Source organism: Ips typographus, linkage group LG1 (genome assembly GCF_016097725.1).
Source record: "Ips typographus isolate SLU linkage group LG1, UJ_Ityp_2.0, whole genome shotgun sequence".
NCBI classification, from domain to species: domain Eukaryota; kingdom Metazoa; phylum Arthropoda; class Insecta; order Coleoptera; family Curculionidae; genus Ips; species Ips typographus.
The window spans coordinates 26,662,165-26,684,250 of record NC_138422.1 but is presented as its reverse complement, the minus strand read 5'-3'; the positions used below and the strand labels follow the sequence as shown (position 1 = coordinate 26,684,250).

At 32.1% G+C, this 22,086-nt stretch overlaps 1 protein-coding gene across 2 annotated transcripts in view; it reads left to right on the top strand.

The window, feature by feature from the left end:
• Positions 1–4,553: 4,553 nt before the first annotated feature.
• The window catches only part of LOC145726172 (alkaline phosphatase-like), a 115,931-nt gene continuing 98,398 nt past the window's right edge, over positions 4,554–22,086 (top strand). The window contains exon 1 of one of the 2 annotated variants that reach the window (XM_081975149.1): positions 4,554–4,734. The gene's annotated coding sequence lies outside the window, so the exon portion shown is untranslated. Of the gene's footprint in view, positions 4,754–22,086 lie in introns of both variants that reach the window. The other variant, XM_081975152.1, reaches the window with a different exon arrangement.

Sequence of the window (22,086 nt, the reverse complement as noted above, 5' to 3'; positions counted from 1 at the left end):
CTAAATTTGCAGCTCACCTTAACGATTCATCACGTCCTCTTTCTGCGTGCCCAGTTTTCTTCCACTTTGGGCAAATCAGTGGCGTTACTTTTCTTTCTCTGCTTTACTTTTGTTATCCAATTTAAATCACGAAGCAAAACATAAATACGTTACTCAGACATTTTTTCAAACCAGTTTTAATTAATTTATCCAGTAAAAGCAAAGCAGTTGTTAAACTGCTTTGATGCTGATAACTACGCCAATGCTCCCAAAGAGAAATTTCCTTCTTTTCGCTATATTGCAAGTCTAAGGTAGCTGAGCTAGGTTATGACAACTATAATTCATCAGCCTGGATTTTGTTTAATAAATGGTATCCACTTTATTTAGGGGTTTATACTTTTCGGACGGATGTTACTTACATCGTAGCGGTTTCTGTCACTTATCTTAATTTTGCCAGCGTTGACACAGTCGGCTCTATTTTTGATGAACAGCCAAAAGTAACTTTATTTCTACCTTAACTAGTTTGTACTAGATATGTTCAATATGTGTCGAGATACTTTTATGAAATGCGTCAAGGTAGTGGATATGCAAAAATCGAGACTTTTACAAACACCGAACATCTCTAGTTTTTTTAGTAACCGCAACACTTGAAATTACTTTGCATCACTTTATTATAATCTTAAGATCTGCATTGTGGCTGAGCATGAATATTCATTACTGTTTAAAATAGAAGCAAACAACCGTCCCTTAAATGGGGGGATTTTCCCTCGGTTACAAATTGAGGACATTTGCGGAAATCAGCGTGTGCGATAGAATTTTTACGAGGTCGCTTAGTGTAACGATTTTTTAAAAATGTTCCGTCATTTGCATTAATTAACATTAAATTAGATACCCAAACGAGGAATGATAACAAAATATTACAAGGTACAATTGACCAGATAAAGCAGTCAAATTAATCAAGCCGACATTGTGACCATAAATTAACCGTTAACAAATTGAATTTACTCTATCAGTATTTTGTATGAGTAATATTAATTCACTAAAACAAGGACTGTAAAAAATCACGCTTTTCAAATAAATTTAATGGCAGGTGCTCGAAACTGGCTCATGCTTCCGTAATTAACCTGCCAAATACGCAGTTTAACATTAAATAAATGTGCCCCGCTTTTCATGTATTAATAGCACATACGTAAATATGCCATGCAAATTAAATACCAGTTTTTAGATCGGAATTTTGTTATTAAAAATAGTCGTAGTCCATAAAGAACTTGTTTGACCGTATTTTGATACAAAGTGAATTCTGTACTCAAATTTAATACAGCTTGTATACAAGAAAGTTAAAATGAAAACCCATTTAGAAATAACGGTTTAGATTATTAAAATGGTACAAGTGTTATTATGGTAACCGGTGGAAAATATTGCTACGAGGTCGTAGAAATAAAAAGAAAAACGGATTTAAAAGCGTATATTTAATTTAAAATTTCTAAAACAAATTAATAATGCATGTATTTATGACTGTTGTAAGTTAATAAGTTAAATAATAAAAAATGTATTTAATAACTTATTAAATAAAAAAAAGTTTCTTTGAAAAGTGTTTTAAATAAATGCCTGTGTCCCAATGATATAGTACCCATCATTATGTAATTTGGTTTGAAACACTTTTAAAAGATCTTTGGAAATCCAATAATTACTAGGGGCTACTAAATAAGACGAAGAGATAAAGTAACCATAAGGGTCAAAGTAAAAAGTGTTGCCAAACAGCCAATTTTCGCAGAAACTAGGGGGAAACGTCTCTAAAGACGTCATTGAGGTTTTCAGTTTAAATTTATTTTTTAGGGACAGTTACAATTTGTCCTTATTATTAATGTTATCACATTTTCTATTTTTGTCATAAAACTATTACATAGATTTACGATAAAATGGTACAAATTAAAAAATAGGGACTTTTAGGGGTTCTCACAACTCCTCCAAGTGTCAGCTAACAAACTTAACAGGTTTCGGACAAACAATACAAAGCTTCGTCCTTATTTTAACATGTTTATGGAAATCACTGTCAAATAATATAATTAACTATTTTTTGTCCAGTGCTTTTTTGACGTAAGTTGTCAAAATTCAGGACATTAAGGGTAAAAGAGGAAAGTGTCAGAAATTGCAATTACGGCTTGGAATATCAGAACACTTTATTAACAAGTAAAGCGACGTTGCCAACTGGCAGGAAACTTATGAAGTAGTATTTGGCCACACTGAGATATTATCTGAGATCGAATGGCTTTTTCTAGTGTCAATTCAGTGTGTGTCAGACTTTTGAATGGGTGGAACGGTTTATTCAGTTGTTACAAGTAAACTAGACGTTTTAGAGCTGAAGAGCCGTTTTAGAGCTTAAGAACGTTGCCAATATTTAAGTTTTTGCAGGCACACTGCAAGTTGATTGGTTTTGAAATCTTTTAAAAAAAGCAAGTTGGTTTTACACTAAGAAGAACCAAAATAAGTTTTCAAAACAGTGCAACGTTGCCAACCTTTAATTAGACAGTTTCAATGTTAAAAAATCTTAATAATCAACACAGCATTTAAATCTAATATTAACAACTTATGAGCTTTGACAGGTTAAAATTTTTCATTTTTTTAACCTCGACCATTGTCAGATTTTAGTTTATGAATAAAATTAAAGTAAAATCTACAAGTAAATGTGACATTTAAATTACAATCATTCAAGGTCGGAATTGTATGACCAACTCTTTCGACAAAACGTAGACAAATATATACTACAATAAGACAACTAACCAAAATGTAAACCTTAACCTAACCCAAACATAACTGTAGTCCTAATTAACTGGAGTATTTTCCCAGACTAGACCTTTTTGTTGTTAAAGCCAATTAAACGAACAATACCGACAAGTTTGTGGTTTTGTGTAACTACAGCCAGACAACCCTAAATGTAGGAAAAAGCAAACAAAAATATAACAATAATTAGATTACTCTTTTAGTAAAGTTTCAGAACTACAACGTAATAAACACGGTTAACAATTATTTTCTAGAAGTAGTCCACACACAAAATAACCCTAAGATATGTTAAATTCTAATTATTACAGAATTCGTAACCCTCGTCACTGTACTTAATGCAACAATTGGGTTTTTAATTTTATAATATTTTTGTCCACAATTTTTCTGTAGTACCTACTTATAATTGAGTTTATGATAGTCTTAGGTGAAATTATCTCAGTTAACAATCATATTTGACTTTAAATTTTCAGCGACAAAACATTATCTAATTAAAGCTTACGGAAGTTCGCCACTAAACCGGCTCAAACTCTAATTGGAATCTCTTTCGGCGAATTGAAATTCAGACCCGTTAGTCGGAAACTAATCGAAACGCAGCTTTAATAGTTACACCATTTCGAGGACATAATTAATTTTTGCAACAAAAGGCAAATTGGTAGCCGAATGATTCCCGTATATATGAGACTCGCTAACAATCAGTCGATAGCACTTCCGGATCGCGCAAAACCACCCTTAATACGCTCTATCTACGTGAAACAAAAAATAATTTGTCTTTTTTGGAGTATTAATAAATAACGAAAAACAACCAGTAATTACAGTGCTTTAAAATAATTATAGTTGAATATTTGCATTTATTTACATAAAATGTACATGTATTGAGGAAAATTTAGTTACCGGATGTTTCTATGTGGGTTTCAAATAAATGTTAATAAATTAATTTAAACAATAAGTTAATTTTATATATTAATGGAACTGAGTAACTCGAGACTAACTCTAACATACATAAATATGTGATAAGGTTAAGTTTTTAGTAATGTACAGGGTGATTGCTTATATTTTACTCAATAGCTAACTGCGCTAATTTTGATCTTGAATTAGCCTAATTGCAGTATGTTTTCGCCAGGATCTGATGTTAAAATTGACATATCTCAATTTTTGACACACGTGGATTTAACAAATTTTTTTGAGTCTATATTCCTAACGCGCCAAATGTTGATGTTTTTATTAAAACAGAATATCAATTTTATCTGTCTCAGAGTGTATAATTTTTAAGTCAAAAACACTCTAAATTTTGAATATAAAGAGGTCAAATCTAGCTTAACCACTAATATGTTAAATGTAGATTGTTTTTTATTTTTCGAAAAAGCAATAATCAGTTGAAGCTGAAGGTAACCTTTATTTGTTTCAACCTGCTAGTTTGTTGTTATTTTAGTTGTTTGTCTTAGTAATTACTGGCACCTTTTTATACAATAATTAACTTTTTGATAAAAAAAATAAAATGAAGTCTCATTTTTAACATAAAATAAATTCCTTGAAACAAGTTATATCCCATAATGATGTCGGGACAAACCCACACCTAAACGTACTTCCAGGCCCGCATCCAGAAAGATTAACCTTTTCCCCGAAGATTTATAACTTCAATCATCGGGAATTAGCCGGCGGCATCGTAGTCACAGGCCGATTTTTGGTTTGGCGGCACCAATGTCAACGTCTCGTAGATGCAGGAAACTGGCAAAAAAAATTAGAAAACGGGCGTGCGCAATACAGGAACATCGGGATAGAATCGGGACGTTGGGAACGTCAGTAGCGTTGCGACGTTTCGAACTAGTCTTTCCGTAACGTTTCATATCCGGTTCGCGCCAATTTAACGCGAAAAAGTTGCAGAAAACTGTGCGTGAAGTTGTGCTGGTTTTTTTTGGGGTAGTTGGTACCTTTAATCGGTTGTTTTAGTGACTTTCCGGACTTAAACTGTAACTGGTAAGTTTTACCTAATTAGGTAAGAAACTTTGACAAAAACATTTTTGTTGCATAAACAGTTTGATTAAATTAATCAATACTTACAACAATTTTAGCACATTAGCTAATGTAACTTTCGTGTACTTCCTATTTACTACCGTCAGGCTATTCAGGAAACTTTTGCATTGCTCCCAAACTAAGTTTACAACTTGTCGCTACGTGTCACTTGTTTCCGCGTATTAGCATCGAAAGCGGAAACTTTACAGGTCCACAACTTTGAATTTAATTGACAACAGTTCAAGATGCTTTTATTGTTATAGATTGCTATTTAACCCAATCAAATTTGGGTACAATAATGTATCAAGTTTTAGGATTAATTCGGGTTTCAACATTCAACAAAAGAGTAAAATTATAATTTGTAGTATAAATTTAATATTTTAAAACCGCATGACTCAAATACTACTTAATATATTTATTTTAATTTAATATTATATATAATTAAATATTTCGTTAAAGAATCTTAGTAGTTTTATAGGTAGATTGCATTCGTCAGAAACAATACAAATAATAAATTATGTCAAAAGTTGCTTGTCACGTAAGTGATTTTTGATATGTTTTGGGTTTATTTCCGAAGAACCCTCATCAAAAATAATAATATTACTGGAATATTTTTTATGGAATTTATAAAAATATTGATGGTTGTGCAAAGAAAATTTAAGATGCTCATAGTAGCTCTCCTTATCCTGGACACACTGTATGAATGAATACAGGTTTTTATACCTTTTTATGGTACATAATAATATTTTTCTAATTTTGGCATATAAAGTGACACTTTTCAAAACTGATTAGAGTGACAAACGTAACTAACTAGTTACGAAAAGCTCATTTCATCACTCCCTGTTTTTATGCATTTCCGTAGAAACATATGGGCGACATCCATCATAACATGTCGTTGTCACAGTTTATACAAGGTGCTATGAAAGTGAATATTTGTGTTAAATCACTTTAAAAGATGGTTTTCACAGCTTTTTGGTCAAAATTAGAAAAAATTATGTATGCAACACGTTTCGAAAATGTCTTATTGTGTAACTCATTCAAATTGTAGGACCTCGCTGCGCTCGCCCTACAAACATTCATTCGTTACACAAAATCCATCTTTTCGTAACTGGTTACATAAATGGCTATTGTATTTCTTTTGTTCATATGAAGTAATAAGCTGCTGTCAATAAGCAATTCTTAACCCCAAAACTCAAAATCTCACAATTTTTCTGGCATTTTTAATTTTAGATGAACGAACCAATGTCCTGTCGACTTTCAAAATACACTACACCACTTGCAAACATACTTATTTACCACATACAACTGAAATTGCAAAGCTTTTTATCAAAAATCAATGATCAGAAGGGACAACAATAATTACAGTCCAATGTAATCTTGTCAAAAAGGGTAAACTTCATAAGTGATGGTTGGTCAGTCAAATGGCCTTACATCCGTTTCTTTGCCCACAGCATTGAATTGCAGTAATTATTCACTATTTCATGTTTGGTCCCATCAACAAAAAGTGTTGTCTCGGGTTCCTTGGGTTCCAAATAGTCAGAAACGGCCATTATCAACTCTCGGAAAATTGGCATAACCTCAGGGAAATCGAAAAAGTGCATTTTTAGTCGGAGAATAAAATTTCTTGTGTTTTCGTCAAGGTTTTAGGATGGTCTTGAGGATTGAGTTACCTAACCCATAACCCACTTAAATTAACCCAATTTAGGCCAATTTTATTAATTTTTCCAGATTTTTTAAATTTTCACTTAAGAAAGTCTAGAGAAGCAGAAAAAATTGCTCCTCACCAATAGACTTGGTTAAAATATCCAAAATTATTGTTTAGCTGCTAACATGCACTTTTACGATTTTTAGCAATTTTGTGATGTTTGCAATAACAAAATTTGATGTTGCCTATTTTGAATAATTATTAGTTTATATCAAGAAAAGAAGAAATAATTGTCCCACAAAACCACTAATATCACATTTACAGGTAATGTATTAAGTTGCCGCAATTGAAAATATTGCCAAAAGTGTTTATTTTTCTTTTTTTGAACTTTTGACAATCGAAAGTTTGCAGTTTCTTTGTTTTTTTATTTTTTTTATTTTTTTACTTAGTGTTTCTATAACAAACTGGATTTTTTGCTATACTTGTACTTGTATGTGTATACGATTCCCAACTCTCAAAGGAGGCTTTTAGTGCTAATATAAACACTAATAAACACGGTTAACGATTATTTTCTAAACCTAGTCCACACACACAAAATAACCCTAAGATATGTTAAATTATAATTATTACAGAATTCATAACCCTCGTCACTGTACTTAATGCAACAATTGGGTTTTTAATTTTATAATATTTTTTGTCCACAATTTTCCTGTAGTACCTACTTATAATTGAATTTATGATAGTCTTAGGTGAAATTATCTCAGTTACCAGTTAACAATCATATTTGACTTTCAGCAGTTTCTTTGTTTTTTTATTTTCTTATTTTTTTACTTAGTGTTTCTATGGCAAACTAGATTTTTTGTTATACTTGTACTTGTATGTGTATACGATTCCCAACTCTCAAAGGAGGCTTTTAGTGCTAATATACAAGTCTCTTTGAATATGAAGGCTTTTACGTGATTATACATCATGTAAGGTGAATTATAACACCTTTTAGCCATGAATGTATTTCCTGAATATTAACTATTAGTAATGGTTTCTAGACTTGGTAAACGAAATCACTATCTTACGCTACAATACTACAAAGGTAATAAAAATAAAATACTTACACATGATATTGGTTCAATTTAACTGAAATCTGTAGTCTAAATTCTAAAAATACCAGTGACATTATCGAATTTTAGCGCCTTTCTTTTCTTTTTTTCTGCTCACCTTTAAATTAATTTTTTTTTATTCTAGTGGTCTTTTTTTGTTCTTTTCTCCTATCTCACTTCAATTAAATTCTTCTTTATTTAATTTGGTGGTCTCATCTTCTTCTGATTCTTGATTTTTTGCGTTTAAGTTTTTTCTTTTTCTGTATCTTATTCTTCTTTGATTTTTTGTTTTTACCTCGAGTTTTCTCACTCTTACTCACTTACTCAGTCTTTTTAGAGCTATTTCCTAGCTCTACGTTTTCTCAAAAAGAATTATTAGAAACTTTTAATAACTATAAGCAAACAAATTAATGCAAAATACGGCATTAGCCTCAAATTTTTTGTCGGGAACTTAAATGAAATGATAATTTGTTTGTCATATATTTGGAATTAAAAAATGCCAACTGTAAAGCGGCCTTATAAAGTTATTTACTGATTTAAAACCATTTGATTGTGCTTAGAGGTTTCATGCGTTATGGAATTTGCAGTAGACAGTAACAGTAATATAAAATCTCTATGTTCTTTCAGTGCACCGCTCTATTTTCACTTTTTTTACACCTGTGTTTCCTGTAGTGCGAATAAGAATTTGTATGCTGAATGCAGCTACATACTGCTCTTCCTCTTCATGAAAAAATTAAAAATATAAGTTGACTCCTAATATTGCTCCGTTTTGGATATAGGTGTGTTAAAAAACGCTTGTTTTTGGATTTTTATGAAAAAAAAGTAGAAACTCCAAATCACCAACCAAAAAATTTAACTCGATCATAATATGAACTTGCAAAAGTCAGCATCCATTCCGACATGTGACACGTCATCAAATAAGCTCGATCACACCTTGGCGATATATTATCGAGATTCGATTAGTCAGCCGTCATAATCTCGCAACGCCAATTAAACTCGGATCTATCATAAATCTTAAACCAACCATCAGATATACGTGGAGGGAAATGTGTGTTCTGCTGGAAACGTTCCAATAACTTACCAGCGAAAATTAATCTCATTTACGAGGCCAAACACACAAAGATATGCCGGAGAACCCTTCAAGTTATGCAGGTGATGGGAGTTTCGGGGTTATTCCAGCAATTTTCAACGAGGATAAGGCAGGAATTTGATAATGGTATTAGTGAAATATCGCGGTTCAAACTAATGAAACTATTCGGGATTCAGTTATACGGCTCATGTTAACCAAGTTTCTAGAAAGCAATATTCATAAGGTAAACTTTTGTAATAAGTCGTGCTGGCGAATAACAACGACTACGGTATCGATACACCGTGTAAAGTGGTTCTTGACGAACAAACTTTATTGAAAACTCACTAATTAAATTGCCAGTTAGCTGGCTAAAGTTTCAAGTTTTCCTGATGCCGAAGTTGGCAGACACTTTTGAAACAGGTGACGAGTTACTAATTTTCATCGCAAAGTTTCAGACTAATGGAATTAAATAAAACCGGACTGTATAATGTTGTCCACTAAAAGATAGTTCGCATTAACCAGTTAAGAACGAGGTAATTGCGTTAAATTTTTAATTTTCCGACATGAATTTATGGTAAGTACGCGTGATTTATTGCTGCAAAATGATTAAGCTTTAGCCAGACGGCAAGAAAATTAAATAGAACGCAATTTAATGCAAAATTCAAGTGGTTTCACGGCACCAAAGTAAGTTACAGCCTGAATTATTAACCTGTTTTTCTGAAGGGTACTTTCGTCTTTTTAATGCAACGTAATGCATTTATTTACGTCGCAGTCTGTTAATTAATACGACCCTTCAAATAGTAAATAACACGATAGCTCTATTAGTTACTCTACTCGCTGGAGCGTTGAATTCCTGTAATTTTCTTAAACATGTTTTTCGTTAGGTTTACACAAAGGTACTAATTAAAAATAAATCAATTAATGTTTAGTTACCATTCTACTAAAAATTATGCTTTGTTTTTTCGACAAACACTTGTTCAAGCAGAATGTTCTTATATACAGGGTGGTCCAGTTTTATATGTCAATAATTTACCATTCGATAGCCCATCAAAAAATTAGTGCACATGTATTATATCATTTTCCTGAAAAATGCTTCCTAAGGAAAATACAGTTCAAAATTTTGAAGAAGTATCTCTTGTAAAATTTTGATTCAAAATTCTGTTTGCGAAATAATCAGGTTATTACGTTTTAAAACTCAAAAAAAATGAGATGATTCAAATTTGGTCACTTGGGAGGTTAACAAGTTAATTTTTGACACTGAAAATAGTCAAAAAAACAGGATTTTTGGACTAATTTTTACTAGCGTTTAATTTTTTTAGACTATAAGTAGTGCCAAACTGATCATTCAAGACTTTTGTTGTTGTTTCAAGAAATTTGTACTGAATAGTCTAAAAACTTGTTATTTACTACTAAAAATAAGATTATAATCCGTTTTTTCAGACTGCAATCCATTGTCAAGTGTTTGAAATTGGATTTCAGCAATAAGAATTCTTTTAATGCTACAAATGACTTTACTAAGACTAAAGATAGTCCAAAAGTTTTTTTTCAGGACTTTAATTGATATACAACTCAATTTTCTAGGCTGAAACAAGTTTAGAATTCAATTAAACACTGCAAACTGTCCAAATTTATTTTTTTGGACTAATTCATTTCATAAAATTAGTTTTTAAGTCGAATATAGTAGCATTTAGTTCCAAAATTTTTACCTTTATTACTGAAGAGTTGATTTTTCAGTCTTAAACCAATAAAAACAGTTCGAATTTCTTAGAAATGCCCCAATTTTTTGAATCGAAGGAGCAGTATACAAACTGTCCTTCAGGCCTGATAAGTCAAAAACTTTGTGAATAGAGTCTTGAAACTAGATTTTTCAGGCTGAACACAGTCTTAAAGCACTAAAAACAGTTTAGATTTTTAAGAAATGCTCGAATTTTCAGTACTGACGTGTGTCTAGAAGTCAATTTAATAGTGACAAAGATTGAAATGACATTTTTAAACTTATAGAAAATTTAAAAATCGTTTTTTAAAGTCTACTATATCAAAAATGTTGTGAAGACAGTCTTGAAACTCGATTTTCCAAGCTAAAAGCATTAAAAATAACCAAGAGTTTTAAGAAAATGAAAAGAAGAAAGAAATGTATTTTCAAGACTAAAATTTTGAAATTTGGTTTCATATTATGAAAACTTATTTCAAATTAAAAGCTTCTGATGTCACTTTTCATTGGTTCAGAGTATCTTTTTTTGGTATCCAAGTCAATTTTCAAGGTTTAAATGTGTGAAATTTTAGTCCAGAATTTAAAAAAAAGGAATTTTTTATGTCTACAAGTCAATTTTCAATACTAAAGTCTTTTAATTTATATGAAAACTGTGACGACTGACTACAAAGACAGTTTTTAAGCTTCGCAAGTCAATTTTCACAGTTTCCAAGTCAATTTTCAAGACTAAAGTATTCAATTTGTTTGGAAACTATTAAAACTGGCTACAAAGAAATTTTTGAAGTCAATTTTCAACGTTTTCGAGACAATTTTCAGGTTGAGTTGGGTTGGTTTTAAGTATTTGAACGTAATAACTCAATTATTTAGAGTATTAATTTCATAAGTCTTTGTTCCAAATTTGATCAAAATTACTCCAACGGTCTGACAGTTATGACAAAAAACCGATTTTTTAAACTGAAATATGAAGGACTGTATTTTCCTTAAAAAGCATTTTTCAGGAAAATGACGTAATGCATGTCAACTTATTTTTTGATCGGCTATCGAATGCTGAATTATAGACAGTAAAAACTAGACCACCCTGTATTAAGTAAAAATTAGTTTGCTTTCTTAAATTGGAACACTTTAGCTCAAAGTATCGAAGAACTTGGCAAAATTGTATATTTCTACATTTCTTCTTTTTTGCTGTCCCTAACTTTGGGTAGGAACACTCAGTATTTTAGCTGTTTTCCAAATTTCAGGGTGTTTTTAGTGTTCAATTTTAATCGTTATTTTATTTGCTGTAGAGCGGGATACGAGAGTAAGCTCTATGTGATAAAAGTAAGTAAATAATGTCAAATACCATTATGAAGAAAGAAACAAATTATTTTACACCTGGAAAAGCAAATTTTTATTGCTTTCTCTGCTAGCTAACTACAAAAATGTAGTAGAAAATAAGTAGACAAAGAACTGGCTGTTACCAGTGCTCATTAAAATAAGGTTTGCATAAAAACTTTAATTTCAGGAAGAAACCTTTCTTTTTAATTTTTTTTTAAACTAAAATATATAAAATAATAAAATATGTATAATACACTATAAACCCTGCTAACTGAAACAATGGAATACTAAAGTTAATAGTTGTAGATGATCCCATGAAGAAAGTGTGTAAATAACGTCACTAAAAAAAAATAAATAAGAAGCATAGACCAAATCTAAAAAGGTAGGTCAGAATGGGATAGAAATCAAGTTTTTGAAATTTTGTAGTTTTATAATACTTTCTTCTTTTTATTTAAGTTAGTTTGAGGTTCATATTGAGTTCAGTTGTTTACCCATTCTTTTTATGTTTATAAAGTATTTTTTTTCTGTTTGGAAAGATTCTTAGTTTTAGCACCCTTTTGGCAATAATTATGAACAATTGTGACTTATGACTTTTCTGTATTTTTGATCTGCATGCTATTTTTTTCTCATTTAATTATACTGAATAGGTCCATATTTTGAAACGATTTGTAGGTGGATCCACTTAATGTTTAGATATATTGTTTTAGGAGTTTATGGTTAATGACCGACTTTCTGGATCAATTAAGGTTCTCTGTAATCAATTTTTTTTAAAAATATAGCAACTAGAATTTCACTGAAACAAGCTACTAAAAAATAAAAAGAATTTCCTCGGAGACAAAATTAAGTTTTTTGTTTGTCGAGTAAGACAAATATGCCACCCGACGAACCAAATAAAATTAATAAGCACCGCCTCCATCGTCAAACAGAAAATTGATTAAATCTGGTCCCTGAAGTAATATTAGAAAACAGGTCCTCATTAAAATTCTCAAAGTGTTCGGATCTTTTTCTTAATTAAAAAGAGGCTCTGCGTGTTTATTTGCCATGCACAAGCAAACCTTATTGGCTGCGACAATTATTTCCCAAAAAAAAACAAAAATTACGGAATCGCTTGAAATTCATTGTTAAGTTCAGGCGTTATCAAAGTGATTAAGGCACCGCACAATTGCTGGGAAAAACAATTATCCTTTAAATTTCAATGGTAGACGAATTATTCGACGATAAAGCTGTCTTAAACAGCTTCGTAATTAATTCAATAAGTATTATTGCAAACTTAGAACCCATTAAGTCCTAAGAATTTCGCGATTGGAAACTTCTACAAACTAAAGTTTGCAATCGAGTGATTGATTATTAATTTGGAAATCTATGCAACTGTGTATTAATTTTACTACAAAAAATTCTACCCAACAAAAAAAATTCTGATAAAATAATACAACCGATGTAAAGTAAAATTCGATATTATGTTATTTTAATGGATGGTTCAAAGTTGGCTCTAATTCCCTTGAAAATTGGAAACTTTCCAACATGGGAATTTTAAATCCACAAATTTATCAGATTCTGGTATTTTCAGTTTTATAAGTTTGCCAATTTGCTATTGGTCTCCTAAATAGCGGAAATTTTGAAATAATTTAAAAATATCTTGCAACGTATAAATAAGAGTATTATGAGTGTATAAGAGTATTATGAGAGTATTATTTTTAAGCTTGTATACAATTTTACTATATGTAACTCGGTTTCAATATAATTAATAAAAATACTGTCTGCAAATATTGAACATAAATATTTTAATATTTAAGAGGTGTTTATTAAAAAATAAAAATAGATAGATTGCCTATTATTAGCGATAGAATTTTTATTCATGTCATAAACAATTTTTTGCTACTTTATCAATCAATTTCACAACAACTCTACTCTACTCTCAAGCTGTATTTAGAGTAAATTTTCACCAAAGTCATGGAAAATGTATAGGGGAAACAGTCGTTAACTCGTAAGTTCCACTCAACAATTTGCGCTATGCAGACGATACAGTATTTCTCGCCGAAAACAGGTCTGACAATATTCTGAATAACGTCATTACATCTAGTCGATAATATGGTCTAACACTCAAAGTTAAGAAGACCAAATTTATGATTGTTACCAACATTGAAGTGCCAAATGAGGTTCTGTATGTGGAAGGCGAAAAGCTGGAAAGAGTTGAGAGCTATGACTACTTGGGGACAAGTGTCAACTGTTCTCTGGACTATTGTTCAGTAATAAAGATTCTCGTTGAGAAGGGATTTATGAGGATCAAGAAGCTGCTTTGTAATCGCGATCTGAACATGGAAATAAGAACTGGGATGCTCAAATGCTATGTATTCCCGGTCCTGTATGGTGTGGTGGGTTGAACTTTGAACGTATATTGCGAGCAAAAATTGGAAGCCTTTGAGATGTGCACATACCGTAGGATGTTGAACCATGGACAGAACATGTTACAAACGTAGAGGTTCTAAGAAAAACGCTGAAAGGCGTGGAGATCCTACATGAAGTTAAATCAGATTATGCAACTCAAAATCCAGCGAAAGATCGCGGGAAAGAAGTCTATTGGAAGAAGAAGAATATCCTGGCTTAAAAACTTACGAGAATGGTTCTGCGTCACGTCCTCCAAACTATTCAAAGCCGCAATTCCCAAAGTAAAAATAGCAATAATGATAGCCAAACTCCGACATGGAGAGAACTTGACTGAACCTACTTCTTATCCCTCACATCTTTTGAGAGCACCAATCATTTTGTTGTTTCACTTAAAACTCGTTTTTCAGTATACAGGGAGAACCAAATAATACATACTTTTTGTAAATGATAAGAGCAAACTAACCTTTGAAATCTAATGTGAACGATTTATCCAAAAACACGTCATTTGACAGGTTTTTTTCATGCTTTTTTTGGGTTTTATCTTGGTTTTGTGCTTATTTACTGCTATTTTTGTATGGTTTAACTAGTTTTTGACAAAACAAGCTTTTCAAGTTTTTAAAAATAAACTAAACTAATAACTGCTTTGACTAGTCTGCATAATTGTTACTTTTGAGCGGTTCTACGTCTGTTGGAACCATATTGGATGCTGAATTTGGCTCGTTCGTGGTTAATCTGTGCCAAATTGTATTATTTCGTTTCAAAACCGGTAAAGATCGATTCCGATGTTGTTCTAGTCTGCATATTTGTTACTTTTGAGCTATTTTACGTCTGTTGGGACTACATTGGTCGCTGGATGATCTGTGTCAATTGTGATAATAATCACTTTTGCTATATTGAGATATTGAAGGTTTCTAACGACAAAAACATGTATAAGTACTGACCAAAAAACTTCTAAATTTTCCTGAAGAAGTCTAAAAAAATGTAAAAACATTCCAAAACACTATAGAAGCCTTAAAATGCCTTGTAAAAGCTTAGCAGAAGTTTTGATAAAATGCTGCACGATCATGTAATCGAAGTAAATGAAGTTGCTAAATCGAGGATTATTAACTAAATAAAAATTATCTCCACTCTAAGTTATTGTATATTGAGTTCCTTAATAATAGTACAAACCTTTTCCGAACCGATCTTCAGGAATTTTCCTGAACTTAAATGGTTCTATGGTCTCTTTAAGGAACATTTGTTGCAACTCTTTGTTACTTTAATGCCTTGAATCATCTCCAAAATACCTTGATGTTATTCTGGCTCACCCTGTTTTATTATACATCAAAAATCATACAGTTTAATTTCAAAACTGTTCAATTTTAACATTAACTTTACTTGTTTTTCTATGCAATTTTGATTTAAATTTCGTGTAAACCACAATTTTTTATAAAAAAAATGTCAACCATTATCAAAATAAAAGCTGTTGTCCATGTGATGCAAATAAAGTGAGACAAAAAGTAACAAACAAATTGTTTCTAATTACTTACAAAATAGTTATTTTTCTAACACGTGCGGAAAGTGATACTTTTCCGCACGCTAACTGAAGCATCATTTGTTCTACGAGCGTTTTCAATAATTGGAAAAAACGACAATTTGAAAATAAATGATATTAATAAATTAATTTTTAATTATAAATATTAATAATAAATGAACAATTATTATATGTAATAACAATTTTAAATATTATACATAAATTAACATAATTTATTTTTCACGCCCTAGTGCGGGAATGTTATCATTCAAGCACGCTCGTAGAAAAAGTATTTTTCGACGACTTACTTTGAAAGTACCTCATGTACGCTTCCATTTAGAAGCAGAAAGGGGTTATTTGCCGCGCGCGAGCAGAAAGAGAGATTTTCTGCTCTAGAGCGTTTTCGCTTTCTACTAACAATCTACTCACCAACTTTTTTCGGCGTTTCCATAACAACGCTTGACATACCTGTTTGAAATAACCACATTCCGTCAAAGTGATTTATCGGTGACAATGAGTTCGAGCGACGAAAATGATGTGAGTTGTCCTTCTAATCCACCCCACAGCAGTCGTCGAAAAAATATCGTCTATATTTCGAGCCAAAAGTACTTTTGCCGCTTTTACATGATTGCAGCGTTCGGCTTCGCCTCAAGCTGCAAATTTCATGTGCAAGCGGCAAATATATACTTTCCGCTCTTAATATAGAATATACTATTTCCGCACTCGACTATATCGCCGACACAACTGCAGTCTCGTGCAGAAAAATCACTTCCCGCAATATACATAAGTATAACATAATTGTCAGTATTATGCATGTGTATTCATATTAGACTTTCCTACGTGATTTAACATTTAATTTTCGGAGATTACATACAATTTAATAAAAACCTTTAATATAAAATTTTATTTTAGCTTTTTCAATCCCGCTCTTAAATTTCGATTGGCAGCACACAAATTTTCCGGCCTACCATCAAACTGTTTTAAATCCCAGTTTGGCGTATTTATTTAGTTTAAAGCCTGTATTCAATGTCCTGTGCATTTAAAATTTAAATTATCCCATATTTTTCTTCGGAAATTTACACGTGCCAGTGGAGTGCCGAAGCGAAAAGAGCAACGGCTTTCGTGGGATTATAAGTAAAAAACATCGGTGCACATGAGTTTGTGTGGATTTTTTTATTGTAATGGTCTAGTATTAAAAATTTATCCGATTTCGAAAATTGCCATTCATTTTCTTTTGCAATCGCGGATCATTTTCATGCCGAGCACGCTCTAATGCCTTCAATTTGCGAATATCGATTTCAGTTTAGGGAAATGGAAAAATTTTATTCAACATTAAAGCGATATAAATTACGCATAAATCACACTGTAATATTCTCACCGTACTCTGTCTCAACAAAAAAATGAACTTTGAAACAAATATTAAACTTGCGGCAATTCTACCACCCAGCCAGAGTTATTCCTCGACTCAAAGCGGCGTTAAGTTTGCAATAATGATTATTGAATTAATTACGAAGCAGTTCTCGGGAGCTTTCTCTACGAATAATAATAGTTCCTCTCTCCCATTCGAGTTTTAGGGTGTAATTGTTCTGCTCACCGTTGTACGATGCCTCAAAGTCTAGTAATTGCTTAGATATATTGTTCTAACTAATTGACGTAATATTAGACGTAGGGGAAGGTTCATAACTATATTAAAAATTATATTTCTGGTGAATGATTATAAATTTTAGTTCAGGTAAGACAGTTTAATTTGAAACAGCCCTTGTTTCAGTTATGGAATAGAAGATGCTCAACAATTATGTCTTTTTTTGTAACTTGTTATCAAACTTGTGACTGTTACAGTTTAGCAGATGACCAAACGAAACCGACGTAATCAGCGTTAAACAATTCTTCAGACAGCTGAGTTTTGCTGAATTTTGATCAAATTCGGAACAAGCACTTATGAAATTAATACTTATTGTGAATGACGTTTGCCAAAATTCTCCAGTACCGTAGATGCAGGAAGATTTAATGTTTTTGCCTTATCTTCTACGTCTCTCATTTTTCAAAAATTACAGTTTTTTTAAATTTCACTGTTCACGATGAAAAAGAAATTACCTCTTATAAAATTCTGATTTAAAACTTCGTTTACGAGATAATTCAGTTATTACGTTCAAAGACCGAAAACGGAAAATTCACCTAAGTAGCTTAAAAAATTTCATTGTAGCCAGTTTTCATAGTTTCCAGACAAACTGAAAGACTTTAGTTTTGAAAATTGACTTAGAAAAAATAAACAAAGTTTGTAACCAGTTTTCATGCAAATCGAGAGACTTGCGAGAGAAAATTGATTTGTAGACATAAAAAAACCACGTTTTCTAGAATTTTTGACTACAAATTCATACATTTAAACCTTAAAAATTGACTTAAACACCAAAAAGTGACTATAAACTAATGAAAAGTAACATCAGAAGCTTAAAATTTGCATTTGAAGTAAATTTTCATAATTTTGAGACAAATTTCAATATTTTAGTCTTGAAAATAGTCTTAGATAGAGGACATTGAAATTAGATTCATGAAAATTGTCTTGAAAACTAACTTTTCTTGCTTTTTACTTTGCTTTTCATTTTCTCAGGATTCTGGACTGTTATTAGTGCTTCAAAACTGCTTTCAGCTTGGAAAATCGAGTTTCAAGACAATCTTTACCAAGTTATTAACACAGCAAACTTCTCAGCAGAATTTTTTGACTTATCAGGCCTAAAAGCCAGATTGTACACTATCCATAGTCTTGAAAATGTTATTTCAAGCTGCTTCCCTATTAAATTGACTTCTAAACTCATAGGTGCAATAAATTGTAGCATCTTTAAGAAATTCAGACTGTTTTTAGCGCTTTTTAAGACTGAAAAATCGAGTTTAAGACTATTTCCAAAAGTCAAGTTTCTTCAAGCCAAAAAGTAAAGTAATAAAAGTAAAAAATTTTGGTACCGAATGCTACGATATTAGCCTTGAGAACTAATTTTTAGAAATGAAATAGTCCGAAAATTTAATTTATTTCTAGACTTGTTCCGGCCCAGAAAATTGAGTTGTACACCAATTAAAGTCCTGAAAATAGACTCTTGGACTCTTTTTAGTCCTAGTAAAGTCAGTTCTAGCTTAAGTCAACTTTTAGATTGTCTTTAGAAGTAAAAAGTGGGTGTCATGCACAATACAATCTTTGTCTTGATTTCCGGACTGTTTTTACTTCTTGAAATCTAGTTTCAGACACTCGACCAGGATGGCAGTCTGAGAAAACGAATTATAAGACTATTCCTAGTAGTAAATAGCAAGTTTTTAGACTATTCAGTACAAATTTGGACTCTCAGAAGTTTTGAATGTTCAGTTTTACACTATAAAACGATTCTTGAAATTGAAATTTGGAGGACTGTATGTTCCTTAGGAAAAGTTTTTTTAGAAAAATGGCATAATGCAAGTCAACTTATTTTTTGATTGGCTATCAAATGATGAAAACTGGACCACCCTGTATAACTTGAGAGCAAAAGATTGATTTTGTTTCAATTGACATTAGATACTTGACTAAACATTTGCATGTGCTTAGTTTCGATGTTGATGCAAACGTTCCAGTATAGCTGTGGCCTGGGGCGAACAAATAGGAACAATATTTCCCGGCTTCGAACTACAGATGTACGACCAGAAGAGCCTGACAACATAATGCATAATGCACGTTCCGTATTCCCGCCTTGCTTCATTCCTCAAACAGGAACGTTTTCGGAATGCCGCGGTGAAAAACGACAACGTTTAGGGGAAAACATGTCGCCATATTTCCAGTTCGGCTCGCATACGTGACTGCCGGCTGAAGGGTGAATATTTCGTTGGAGCGAAAAAATATTTTGGCGGTGACGAGCCACTTTATAACGCAAAGTGAAAGCCTTTCGAGACGAATTACGGTTCAAAGGAGATATACGGAAAACGACGGTAATACGATGCCTTAAGCTGTTTTCCTACGGTTTGTATTTCCTTCAATTGCAGCCTTAATAGAAACAAAGAGGGGTTTAAACTGCGAGGAGTTTAAAAAGAAATATTGTTGCGCCCCTTCAATGTTTAAGAGCAAAACAAACCAAAAAACTCGAGTTGGGATTTAATATAATGAAAGTCGCTGTACAACTTTGATTTCAATGTCGAAACTTTTCGTTTCTGCTCTTCTGGAAATTTGCTTTTACAACAACCAGCTTTTGTTCCAGTTTTAGTACAAAAAACACTCGAAAAAAATTAAATCTGTTGAAATTGCCTTACAATCTCATGTCTCTCAGCAGATTTCCAATACTCGCATGTACATACACCATTTTTAAGTGAACATTATCTATACATATGAATTTAACTTGATAAATTAATTAATAAAACGTTCCAAAAACTTTCAAATACAAGTAATTAATTATCCAAAATCCAGAAAAAGCAGAGGATACACTTGAAAAGAATTTATGGCTTTAAGAGATTTAGGGATTTCTGAATCCCTAATGGGCTTATTTGTGAAATTTCCATTCTTATTTCGTAGAATTCTGAAAGTCAGTTGGTGTTCACGTCCTTAAAGCTAAACAGGTATCACATATCGTTAAAAATTAAATTGCAAATTTTATGAAAGCCGGTCTGGAAAATAAACGTAAATATGATGCCAATAATATAAATATGCATAATAAATAAGATCCGAGGATGCGTCGTATTTCCTTTTTTAAAAGTCCACCGAGTCTCATATCAAAATTTGAATTGCAAATTTCGAGCTGCCGAGATCACTCCGATTTGGTTTCCTTTTGATCATGCAAATGCGTTCGTTTTTATTAGAAAACGATCGTTTTATTGCGCAAAAAGGATCAAAGTCTTGGTTTTTCTGGCCAATATAACTTCAAGAAACGGACTGAGAACCCTAACTGGTATTACTACAATTAAACCGCATCCAGATGGTAAAAGGTGTACTTTAATTTTATAAATACGCTGAAAAGTCGGGAGAGCAAGATTTTCTAGAAAAATGGCTAAACTTAACGAATAGTGGGGTGCACGACCTCGTTTCCGCATGAAGGAGGGTATTAAGCTTAATTTAGTGAGACATAAAATATGTTGGTTCTTCGTCATTCTCGTTGCATTAAGTCGGAATGGAGTTTTGTGAGGTAAACAAAAATGGAAAAATCTTCGTTTTTATATTTTGGATTATGCCAGCAAGGTAGACAAATGTGTAGTGTGGTGTGGAGTAGTTTTGTCAGTTATATTTGTGTCAGTTTGTAAATACAAAGTTTTATCGTATTGGACCCATTATTGGCGGAATCATTCGAACCTTTACAATGGATTCCGATACTAAAACTATGATGGACCGTTTTGTTAAATTATTGGAAGCCCAACAGCTAGAAATGCAACAACAGGCACAAACATACCAAAGTCAGATAAGGGAGCTTATTACATGTCTTGAAGAGAAGGGAAGAAATTGGTGTGATACCACTATTACTCGCCATTTTAACCAACTGTGGAAACGACATCCAAGTAGACAACCCTCCTTACCGTTTCAGGAAGCGAATGGATTGTTGGAGACTAATCAAGATCAATACGACAAGACTCAACTGGATAATCTTCAGTTAGAGTGCGTGCAATCCAATTCTAATGGCAATGAAGTAGTGAATAACCGTGAGGTAGAAGACTTGGGAAACAGTTGTTCTGAAGAAGTATTTCAAGAAGTTTACACATCAACCATTCATCCTGATGATGGTTTGAAAGATTGTGATTCTGGCAGTAGAGCTCCAGATTCTAGGCCACAGCGCACCACCAGCAAAGATGTCGATTATCGGGAGTTGTCTGGTGTTAGAACATATCGTCGTAACATTGAGTAAAAGGGCAGGAAATGTTGGGTTATGCCAGAAGGTAGACCTGTGAGGTAGAAAAATGTGTAGTGTGGTGTGGAGTAGTTTTGTCAGTTGTATGTTAGTTTGTAAATAAAAAGTTTTATCGTATTGGACCCATTATTATACAGGGTGGTCCAGTTTTAAATGTCAATAATTCACCATTCGATAGCCCGTCAAAAAATTAGCGCACATGTATTATATCATTTTCCTGAAAAATGCTTCCTAAGGAAAATACAGTCTTCAAAATTTCGAAGAAGTATCTCTTGTCAAATTTTGATTCAAAATTCTGTTTGCGAGATAATCAGGTTATTACGTTTTAAAACTGAAAAAAATGAGAGGATTTAAATTTGGTCACCTGGGAGGTTTACAAGTCAATTTTTGACACAGGATGACACAGGAAAAAAAACAGGATTTTTGGACTAATTTTTACTAGCGCTTAATTTTTTAGACTATAAGTAGTGCCAAACTGATCATTCAAGACTTTTGTTGTTGTTTCAAGAAATTTGTACTGTCTTGTACTGTTACAGAAATTTAAATAGTCTAAAAACTTGTTATTTACTACTAAAAATAAGCTTATAATCCGTTTTTTTCAGACTGCAATCCATTGGTCAAGTGTTTGAAATTGGATTTCAGCAATAAAAATTCTTTTAATGCTACAAATGACTTTACTAAGACTAAAGATAATCCAAAAGTTTTTTTTTTAGGACTTTAATTGATATACAACTCAATTTTC